The sequence below is a fragment of the Arachis duranensis genome, chromosome 9, assembly GCF_000817695.3.
Source record: "Arachis duranensis cultivar V14167 chromosome 9, aradu.V14167.gnm2.J7QH, whole genome shotgun sequence".
Taxonomy (NCBI): Eukaryota; Viridiplantae; Streptophyta; class Magnoliopsida; order Fabales; family Fabaceae; genus Arachis; species Arachis duranensis.
This window is the reverse complement of record NC_029780.3, coordinates 26,275,119-26,286,235: the sequence shown is the minus strand read 5'-3', so window position 1 is coordinate 26,286,235 and position 11,117 is coordinate 26,275,119.

Below are 11,117 nucleotides of genomic sequence, written 5' to 3'. Positions count from 1 at the left end.
GGTCACTAAATGCCTTGTAGTTAGGTTGCTCTTGATGGTGGATTTTCAGTTGATAATCCCGGGTTAGTTAACCCAAGTTACCAAGTGTTAATGCACTCCAAAGAACTTAATAATCCAAGCAGATCCTAGTACAAAAACACCACAGGCATATGCTCTAAAGTTCAAGCTATTGGTGTCTAGCTTTATTTCTTATTTCTTTTGTTCTTGTTGCTGCCATTTTGGCTTTTCTCATTCCATTTTTCTTTTCTTTTTAGCCAAGGACTTTTATTTAATTGAGATTCATAGACAGTGAGTTACTTTCTATTTAAAAAGAAAACATTCTATTCCTTTTATTCACTAAAAATGAGTCACTCCACAATCACACATACATACCTCCACTTACTATTATTTGACTCTTAACTACCAATGAACTATATTACTTCTTGTTTCAAACATTTCTTTTATTGAATTGAAAAGGCTTAGGGCACAGAGCATGCATTAGTTAAGTGAAAGTAAACGTACAAGCACACACTTAGACTAGCTTACTTATTTTAGGAAAGATAACCATAAAGTAACAATTAAAATAACCACTAAAGATGCAAAGATTACTTTAAACAGATAGGATGCATGCTTTTTCTTGAGGTGATGAACAAGGAGCGAATCCACCTTTCATTTGTCATGCTTTTTCTTTCTTCTCGCATTTGCTTGGGAGGTGGTGCCCTCTGTGTCCAAGCCTTTTATCTGTTGACCCTTCCAGAATTCAGCTTTATTCATTGTTTCTTCTACTCGATCTTCAAGGCTAATAGCCTTTCTTACTTCTATTTCACTTTTCTTGTTGAAGAATTCATCGTAGGTTGGAAATGCTGGATCCATGTTGTGCAGATGCTCTCCAATGTAGTTTAATATGATTTGACTATTTATGTTGTAGTCAGCTTAGACCTCATATCTTGCATCTTGAAGGGCTGTGAATTCCTTGAGAGCCCTCATACTTTCAGCTTGCATTTGTGCTAACTTCCCAAATGATTCGTGAGATTGAAAAGCATGCTCCTCTTGCATCACAAAGAATTTTGATTCAAACTCACTTTGTTGGTTCATCATTTTCAGCTGCCATTCCTCTTGCTCTTGTTGGTGCTTCATGTATTGTAGATGGTACTCCTCTTGCCTTTCTTGAATTCTTGTGTACTGTTGTGACAACCTTCCAATTGCTTCTTGCATCTGAGTCATATCCAGATTGTTATATGATGGAATGTGTTGCTATTCCTCTTCCTCTTGTTCCTCTTCTTCTTCTTGTGACTCTTCTTCCTCCATTGGTTCATCTCTTTGCCTTCTTCTTTGTGGCCTTCGGCTCTGCTGTGCTTCAGTAACCATCATCATTCTTTCGATGGTTATAGGCATCCCCGGGATCAACCATGTTGGGTTTTCATCTTCCATTGACACTTTGGCTTTCATGCACAAAAGCATAATGGTACTTGGGTAGTATAGCCAACCTTCGGCCAAATTCTTTTCTGCAATCCTTTGAATGTCATTTGCAATGATCTCATGAACCTTCACTTCTCCTCCCATTATTATACAATACAGCATGGTAGCTCTCTTCTTATTGACCTCAGAAGTGTTCACTGTGCCCAAGATTGATCTCTTCAATAGCTCATACCACCCTTTTGCTTCAGGGGTGAGGTCTCCTCTTCTCAAGTACTTGTACTTGTTTTTAGTGGTTCCTACCCACTCCGTATTTACCACACAAATTTCACTGGCAATCTCATCACAGTCTTGTTCTTCATTTAGCCTTTGATGGTATCCTGGCTCATCAAAATGGGTTGCCCTTAGTTTCAATACTTTCATGATAGTGCTTGGGCTAAAATCTACTTCAGTCCCCCGTACATAACTCTTATAAGTTGAAGCTTGATTCATTTCTATCCTTGGGGTGTTAGTGTAAAATTCCCATATGATGTTTGAGTTGATCCTGATAATTGGTGAAATGAGCTCTTCCCACCTCCTCTTTCTAATCTTGGCGTTCATTTCTTGGCAATCGTTATCCTCCAAGAGAAGTGGAACTTCTGGATATATCTTTTTATCTCTCATCCATCCCCATTGTGTTTGATGGTACCACGTTTTGAATCTCCGTTGATCAAATTCAGGGACACTTTCTTCATTCATGGGTTCTTTTCCTTTCCTCCGTTTGGTTCTTGAAGAAGAGGCCATACTTGGTCTTTTGAGGTTAAGGTTGTGTGTGGAAGGAGGTTAAGGTTTTGGCATGTTTTTGGAAGAAGAGATTTGTGAGGTTGAGAATATATGATGAGTAATGATGAAGGGAATGGAGGTTGGGTGGTTAGATTGCAATGAGTGTGCAACTTCTTCGGTTATGTGCATGGCTAGGTGGTATTTTGTAATCATTTATTTAAACAATGAAGGGCTAGGATGCAAGTGGATATCTTGTAAATCTAAGATGTGCATGCAAAGTTGAACAAGGACAAAGTTTGCTTCTTCAAGGGTTTTTAACGTACTCTTCCCAAGGATGTGCAGAATCACCTCTTGAAGCATGTGATGCATTCTTGTCCTCATGCTATGTCCTTTCTTGACTTGTCCCTTTCATTGAATATTCTCTTGCCCACCTAACATCACTACAAGACAGCAAGAATAACCATACTTAAATAATGGCAATAAAGAACGAAGAAAAGGAAAAAAATGTAAACTACCATTCCTTATGCTAGATCAACCGTGATTTCTTCATGCATTGTCAAGGGTGACATCAAACTTAGTGTTTGGTTCTATGGTCCAAGATATCACTTCCTTAAACCATTGTTTTATTTTTTTGTTAACTCTTTCATAAGGAATGCTTTGTTAAATTGCTTTCTAACAATTATAATCATTGTTAGACCTCCATGATATTCAAAACTTAAAAGACCATTGACTTTCATGACTTGTTCCCGCAATTTGTTTAGTGTACCCCTTGGGTACATCAAACTTAGAATTCAATCATATACCCTCCAAAGTCATGAATAATTGTCAAGTTTGTCCACAAAGATCTGAAATTATATTGGTGCAACAAATATTATTTATATTGAAATATTAAAAACAAGAAAATTAAATCATGGGTTGCCTCCCATGGAGCGCTTGTTTATTGTCACTAGCTTGACATTGAACCCTTCTTTTATGGTGGTTGATAACTGTAGTGCCTCAGCTTGTCCCCTCTGACTGTGAGCTTCTTCTTTGTCCCTTGGTGCTCGATTTTCACATGCTCAAGAGAGAGTACTTGGTTAACAGTGTAATGATCCTTAGTTCCTAGCTGTTGATATATCAGTTGCACTTTGTCGCCTTTGGAGAATCCTTCAGTTGGGATTTTTTTCCCACCTTTTGTGAGCCCTCTTTTTGTTTTTCTTCCTTTTTCTTGTTAGTCTTTCCTCCTTGACAGCGACTTGAGTTGTGACTTTTCCTTTCTTATTTATTATCCCAGCTTCATTTTGAATTCCTTCTCCTTCTTGCACCTGCTCATCCCTTTGTTCTACTGTGTTGATGGTTGTTTGCTCTGGAAAACATTCATTGATTACTTGGCTTCTTTCTTCAGAATTTTGTTGCTCTGGAAACACTTTCAGAGTAATGCTTTCCTCATGCATCCTGAGAGTTAGTTCTCCTTGTTCTACATCTATGATGGCTCTGGCAGTAGCTAGAAATGGCCTTCCCAAGATAATCGAATTGTTTCCTTCTTCTTCTGCTTCCAAGATTACAAAATCCGCAGGATAGATGAACTTGTTAACCTTAACTAAAAGGTTTTCGATTACCCCTTTGGGATGTACTATTGACTGATCCACCAATTCTAATGACATCTGTATTGGTTTCACCTTCTCTATGCCCAGCTTTTTCACCAAAGAGGATGGAATCAAATTTATGCTTGCTCCTAAATCACACATCCCCTTGCCGATAAATAGACTTCCAATGGTACAAGGTAGGAAGAAACTCCCTGGATCTTCCAGCTTGGGAGGGAGTCCTTTTCTGATGAGTGCACTGCATTCTTCAGTGAGAAGTATAGTCTCCTTCTCCAGCCAGCTTCTTTTCTTGTTGATGAGTTCCTTCAAGAACTTGGCATATAAGGGCATTTGTTCCAATGCCTCAGCCAGGGGAATGTTGATTTCCAGCTTCTTGAAAGTTTCCAGGAATTTGCGGAAGTGTTGATCTTTGGTTTCTTTGTTGAACCTCTGTGGATATGGTAGTGGAGGGATGATGTTCTTCTCCTTTTTCTGTTGTCCTTGAATTGATTCTTCTTCTTTCTTATGTGTATTGATTGGCTGGTCTTCTTCTCCCTTGGGGTTCTCTGTGTTCTTATTTGGCACCATATTTTGATCATTGGCTTCCTCTGCATTTGTTGGCTTTTTGCTGCTCTCCAATTGTTTCCTCGTAGTGTCATTGTTGCTCACCAATGTTCTCCCACTCCTTAACTGTATCGCCTTACACTCTTCCTTAGGATTTGGAATTGTGTCACTTGGCAGGGAACTTGATGGTCTCTCTGTTGCAAAGTGTTTAGAGAGCTGGCCTATTTGTCTTTCCATGTTCTTGATGGAAGCTTCTTGATTTTTGACCATCATCTCTTGATGTTTCCACAGCTTGTCTATCAAAGTTTCCAGGTTAGTGATTCTTTGAGATTCTGGAGATGCTTGTGGTTGGTTGTGAGATGTGGGTGGTTGATGGGTTGGTTATGGGTTGGATAATGGTTAGAGTTGGGATAAGTGTTTTGTGGTTTTCTGAATAAATTTTGGTTGTTGTTCTGCTGGTTGTTCCTTGGGTTATTTTGGGTTGTGTTTCTTTGCCATGATTGTTGGTTATGGTTATGGTTATCTCCCCATATAAAGTTGGGGTGGTTCTTCCAGGAAGGGTTGTAGGTCTCACCATAAACTTCATTCTGTCCAGGATTTTGGTTATGCATGTATTGCACTTGCTCCTGTTGTTGCTCTTCTTGGCTTTTTTCATTCTGCACCCATACAGTTGATGGTTGGCTTGTGTTCACAGCTGCTACTTGAAGGCTGTCAATTCTTTTGGCCATTTGTTCAAACTGTTGTTGAATTTGTTGTTGCATCATTTTGTTTTGAGCCAAAATGGAGTCCACTCCTTCCAGTTCTAGTACCCCCTTTCTCTGTGATGGTTGGCGGGTTCTTTGATGAGCAAAGAAGTATTGATTATTGGCCACCATGTCCACAAGATTTTGGGCTTCTTCGGCAGTTTTCATCAGTTGTAATGAACCTCCAGCAGAGTGGTCTAATGCCTCTTGAGATTTCAACGTCAATCCTTCATAGAAATTCTGCAGCACATCCCATTCATTGAACATTTCTGGGGGACACTTTCTGATTAGAGCTTTGTATCTCTCCCATGCTTCATACAAGGATTCGGCATCTAATTGGGTGAATGTCTGCACCTCAGTTTTCAGCCTAACGATCCTTTGGGGTGGGTAAAATTTGGCTAAAAATTTAGTCACCAAATCGTCCCAACTAGTGATGCTTCCTTTGGGAAAAGTTTCAAGCCATTGTGCAGCGTTATCCCTTAATGAAAATGGGAATAACAGGAGCTTGTATGTCTCAGGATTCACGCCATTGGATTTGACAGTGTCACAAATCCTTAAGAAGGTGGATAAATGCTGATTGGGATCTTCCAATGGGCTTCCTCCATAGGAACAATTGTTCTGGACAAGTGTAATGAGTTGCGATTTTAGCTCAAAGTTGTTTGCATTGACATTGGGAGTAAGGATGCTACTCCCACAGTGTCTTGGATTTGCAAATATGTATGAAGCCAAAACTCTCCTCTGTGGCGGATTGTTGTTGTTAGCTGCTCCCCCTGGTGGGTTGAGATTAGATGCATCTCCTTCCATTTCGTGGTATTCTTCCTCAGATTCTTCTTCTCCAACGATGCCTTTTCCTCTTTCAGCTCTTCTTATTCTCCTGAGAGTCCTCTGATCAGCTTCAGATAGAATAGGAATAGCTCTCCCTGTACCTGACATACAAACAGGACAGGAGAAACACACAACCAGTGATACTTCACTCTATTGCTAGAATGAAGTTTTAGTTAGCTTAAGCAAAAATTCAAACAGTTAGTGGGTTAATCAAAATTAAAGAAAAAGTGCTTGATCTAAACTACCACCTCACTTAATCATTGTCAATCTATTTCAATCCCCGGCAACAGCGCCAAAAACTTGATGTGCGGAAAACGATCCGACACAAAACTCACCGGCATGTGCACCGGGTCGCATTAAGTAATAAAACTCACGGGAGTGAGGTCGATCCCACAGGGATTGAAGGATTGAGCAACTTTAGTTTAGTGGTTGAATTAGTCAAGCAAATAAGTGTTGATTGTGTGAATTTGTGTTGACAAAATTTAAATTGCATAGAATGTAAAGGGGAGTGGGTGATTTGCAGGAAATTAAAGGGAATAAAAAGAAAAAGAGCTGAATCTTAAAGTGCAAGTAATGTAAATTGTAGAAACTTAAAGTGCAAGAAATGTAAATGGCTTGAATTATAAAGGGAATTGGGAAGTGGAATTGCAGAAATTAGACAAGGAAAAGTAAATTGCAATAAACAGAAGAGTAGAAGAGAAATTGAAATGAAAACTCCAGATCTCAGGACCCAAGAGACTAGATAACCAAGTCTAGATCTCAATGCCTTCCTAGATCAAAATTCAGAATTCAAATGCAAGAAATGTAAATATCAAGCAGTGTAGTAAAGGGATTCAAATATCAATTTCTCAATTGTGCAGTAGCTCAAAATAGAGAGAGATCTCAAGGTGAGATTGAGACAGAATTTCCTCAATTCTCAACACCCAAGACTCAAATAAAGCTTTGCAGAAAAGTAAACAAGAAAACCCAGAGGAAGAGAATTCAATTCTCCTCCCAGAAACTCTCTTAAATGTCAAGAAATCTCCCAAAAACTCCTCCGCAAGAATCACAATTCCAAAAAGCTCCCCCAAACTTTAAATCCTAAGCTATTTATACACTTTCTTCTAATGATCTTCAAGCCTTGAATTGGGCCTTGGCCTTGATGGAATTGGGTTGATAGTGGCCTCTATTGATTGCTCTTGGTGTTGGGAAGAAATCCACTTGTGAACCGGGCCATGCAACTTTCACGTTTGAGCCAACGTTTGAGGCCAAACGTTGACTCAAACGTTGCCTTGTGAACGATGATGCAGAGGCCAAAAATACTGTCATCCACGTTTGGCTCAACGTTTGAGGTCAAACGTGAGCTCAAACGTGGATCCCCCATGCCTTCTTTTTGGCCAACGTTTGGCCCAACGTTTGAGGTCAAACGTTGGCGCAAATGTGGCTCAATTAGCTCATCAATCAGGGGTGCTTTGCCATGCTCTTCCTTGCCAAAATGTAGCCAACGTTTGACCTCACGTTTGAGGTCAAACGTTGGCTCAAACGTCGCTGCCAAGTTCTTCTCCAGGGCATTCTTCATCTTCTTGCAACCTCCTTCCAAGCTTTGTTTCACCTATCATCAACCAATCAAAACATCAAAGCTATGCTTCAAATCATGAGATTGTTTCTCTACCATATGACAATTATAGCACAAAATCTCATGAAAATGCATCATTTTATACATGATTGATTGAGTCAAAGATATCATGAATTTCAACCCAATTGGCTTACTTATGGCTTAAGAAAGTGCATAGAACTAAATGAAAACAAAGAAAAAGACTAGTAAAACTAGGCTAAGATGACTTGTCATCATCTATAGGAACTTAGAATTTTAGATAGTGTTATTGATTCTCCTAGTTCAGTACGTTGATTCTTGAACACAGCTACTTTATGAGTCTTGGCCGTGACCCTAGGCACTTTGTTTTCCAGTATTACCACCGAATACATAAATGCCACAGACACATAACTGGGCCAATCTTTTCAGATTGTGACTCAGCTTTGCTAAAGTCCCCAGTTAGAGGTGTCCAGAGTTCTTAAGCACACTCTTTTGCTTTGGATCACGACTTTAACCACTCAGTCTCAAGCTTTTCACTTAGACCTATATGCCACAAGCACATGGTTAGGGACAGCTTGATTTAGCCGCTTAGGCCTGGATTTTATTTCCTTGGGCCCTCCTATCCATTAATGCTCAAAGCCTTGGATCCTTTTTACCCTTGCCTTTTGGTTTAAAAGGCTATTGGCTTTTTCTGCTTGCTTTTTTTTTCTCTTTTTTTTGCCATTTTTTTCACTGCTTTTTCTTGCTTCAAGAATCAATTTCATGATTTTTCAGATTATCAATAACATTTCTCTTTGTTCATCATTCTTTCAAGAGCCAATAACTTTAACATTCATAAACAACAAGATAAAAAATATGCACTGTTCAAGCATTCATTCAGAGAACAAAAAGTATTGCTAGCACATCAAAATAATTAATCTAGTTTCAAGATAAAATTTGAAATCCAAGTACTTCTTGTTCTTTTGTAATTAAGCACATTTTTCATTTAAGAGAGGTGAAGGATTCATGGAGTTATTCATAGCTTTAAGACAAAGACACTAGACACTAATGATCATGTAGTGAAGACACAAACATAGTTAGATCCTACAGCATAAAGCCGAAAAAAAGAAAAATAAATAGACAAGGAGATTAAGGAATGAGTCCACCTTAGTGAGGGTGGCATCTTCCTCCTCTTGAAGAACCAATGGTGCTCTTGAGCTCCTCTATGTCTCTTCCTTGCCTTTGTTGCTCCTCCCTCATAGCTCTTTGATCTTCTCTAATCTCATGGAGAATGATGGATTGCTCTTGGTGTTCCATCCTTAATTGGTCCATGTTGTAACTCAAGCTTTCCAAAGAAGTGTTGAGTTGCTCCCAATAATTGTGTGGAGAAAATTGAATCCCTTGAGGCATCTCAGGGATTTCTTGATGAGGGACTTCCTCATGCTCTTGTTGAGTGCCATGAATGGGCTCTCTAGTTTGCTCCATCCTCTTCAATGAGGATGTCTCCCTCTATGACAATCCCAGCTGAATAGCAAAGGTGACATATGAGATGAGAAAAGGCTAATCTTGCAAAAGGTGAGGACTTGTCAGTCACCTTGTAAAGTTCTAGAGGTATAATTTCAGGAACTTCTACTTCCTCTCCAATCATGATACTATAGATCATGATGACCTGATCCACAGTTACCTCAGATCAGTTACTAGTGGGAATGATAGAGCATTGGATGAACTCCAACCATCCTCTAGCCACAGGCTTAAGATCCGGTCTTCTCAATTGAACCGGGTTGCCTCTTGAGTTTCTTTTCCATTGAGCTCCTTCTACACATATGTCCATGAGGACTTGGTCCAACCTTTGATCAAAGTTGACCCTTCTAGTGTAGGGGCGTGTGTTTTCTTCAATCATTGGCAAGTTGAACGCTAGCCTCATATTTTCCAGACTGAAATCTAAGTATTTCCCCTGAACCATTGTAAGCCAATTCTTTGGGTTTGGGTTCATACTTTGATTATGGTTCCATAGTGATCCATGCGTTTGCATAGAACTCTTGAACCATTAAAATTCTGACTTGTTGAATGGGGTTGGCAAGAACTTCCCAACCTCTTCTTCGGATCTCTTGTCGAATCTCCGGATATTCGCCCTTTTTGAGCCTAAAAGGTACCTCAGGGATCACCTTCTTCTTGGCCACAACTTCATATAAGTGGTCTTGATAGACCTTTAAGATGAATCTCTCCATCTCCCATGACTCAGAGGTGGAGGCAGTTTCCTTCCCTTTCCTCTTTCTAGAGGCTTCTCTGGCCTTATGTGCCATAAATGGTTATGGAAAAAAAAAAAGCAATGCTTTTACCACACTAAACTTAAAATATTTGCTCGTCCCTGAGCAAAAGAAGAAAGAAAGATGTAGAAGATGAAGAAAATGGAGGAGATGGAGGGTGTATAGAGTTCGGCCAAGGGTAGAAGAAGGTGGCTCTGATGTGTGAAAATGAAGGAGTGAAGGGGGTATTTATAGGGAAAAAAGGGGGGTAGTGGACGAAAGTGTTGGGTAGGTTTGGAAGGGAAATGGTTTTGAATTTTGAAGGTGGGTGGGGTTTTTTTTGGGAAGAGTTAAGGAAGTGATTGGTTAAGGGTATTTGGAGAAGAGATATGGAGGTGATTGGTGAAGGGTATTTGGAGAAGAGTGTTGTAGATAGGTGTGAAGAGGAGAGAGAGTGAGTTGAGGTTGGTGGGGATCCTGTGGGGTCCACAGATCCTGAGGAGTCAAGGAATTCTCTTCCCTGCTCCAATTGGGCGTTCAAAATGCCTTAGAGTGCAATTCTGGCGTTTAAACGCTAGTTTGCTGCCCTGTTTTGGCATTTAAACACCAGCTTTCCTTCCTGTTCTGGCGTCTAAACGCCAGTTTGTTGCCCTATTTTGGCGTTTAAATGCTGGTGCACGAAATTGTGATCTCTAATAATGGCATTCAACTTGGCATGCGCGTTTATAACTCAGCACTTTCTTCACAACCTCGCACAACTAACCAGCAAGTGCACTGGGTTGTCCAAGTAATAAACCTTACGTGAGTAAGGGTCGATCCCACGGAGATTATTGGTATGAAGTAAGCTGCGGTCATCTTGTAAATCTCAGTCAGGCGAATAATAAATGGTTATGGAGTTTTCGAATAATAATAATAAATAAACAGAAAATAAAGATAGAAATACTTATGTAGATCATCAATGGGAATTTCAGATAGGCGTATGAAGATGCTGTGCTCCTTCTGAATCTCTGCTTTCCTACTGTCTTCATCCAATCCTTCTTACTCCTTTCCATGGCAAGCTGTATGTAGGGCATCACCGTTGTCAATGGCTACATCCCATCCTCTCAGTGAAAAAGGTCCAAATGCTCTGTCACGGCACGGCTAATCATCTGTTGGTTCTCGATCATGTCGGAATAGAATCCCTTGACTCTTTTGCGTTTGTCATCACGCCTAACAATCGTGAGTTTGAAGCTCGTCACAGTCATTCAATCCTGGAATCCTACTCAGAATACCACAGACAAGGTTTAGGCTTTTCAGATTCTCATGAATGCCGCCATCAATTCTAGCTTATACCATGAAGACTCTGATCTCACGGAATGGAAGGCTTGGTTGTCAGGCGAGGGCAACCATGCGTCGTGCATCAGGAATCCAAGAGATACACACTCTAGCTTTCGCTTGTAGAACGGAAGTGGTTGTCAGGCACGCGTTT